Raw genomic sequence first — 355 nt, 5'->3', positions numbered from 1 at the left:
AAGCTGAGAGTGGATGTTCAAACTTTCAAACAAAAAGATGGTGAATCCCTCTATGAAGCATGGGAAAGATACAAGCAGCTGACCAAAAGATGTCCATCTGACATGTTTTCAGAATGGACCATATTAGATATATTCTATTATGGTCTATCTGAATTTTCGAAAATGTCATTGGACCATTCTGCAGGTGGATCTATTCACCTGAAGAAAACGCCTGAAGAGGCTCAAGAACTCATTGACATGGTTGCAAACAACCAATTTATGTACACCTCTGAGAGGAATTCCGTGAATAATGGGATACCTCAGAAGAAAGGAGTTCTTGAAATTGATGCGCTGAATGCCATATTGGCTCAGAACA

At 39.4% G+C, this 355-nt stretch overlaps 1 non-coding gene across 1 annotated transcript; it reads right to left on the bottom strand.

Annotated features, from left to right (window-relative positions):
- On the bottom strand, window positions 1–104 carry LOC112704412 (small nucleolar RNA R71). The gene has a single exon (XR_003155038.1). It is a non-coding gene; the product is annotated as a small nucleolar RNA R71 (small nucleolar RNA).
- Between the last annotated feature and the right edge of the window lie 251 nt (window positions 105–355).

This window comes from Arachis hypogaea, chromosome 7 (genome assembly GCF_003086295.3).
Source record: "Arachis hypogaea cultivar Tifrunner chromosome 7, arahy.Tifrunner.gnm2.J5K5, whole genome shotgun sequence".
In the NCBI taxonomy this organism is placed as follows: Eukaryota; Viridiplantae; Streptophyta; class Magnoliopsida; order Fabales; family Fabaceae; genus Arachis; species Arachis hypogaea.
This window is presented reverse-complemented; position numbering and strand designations above follow the sequence as displayed.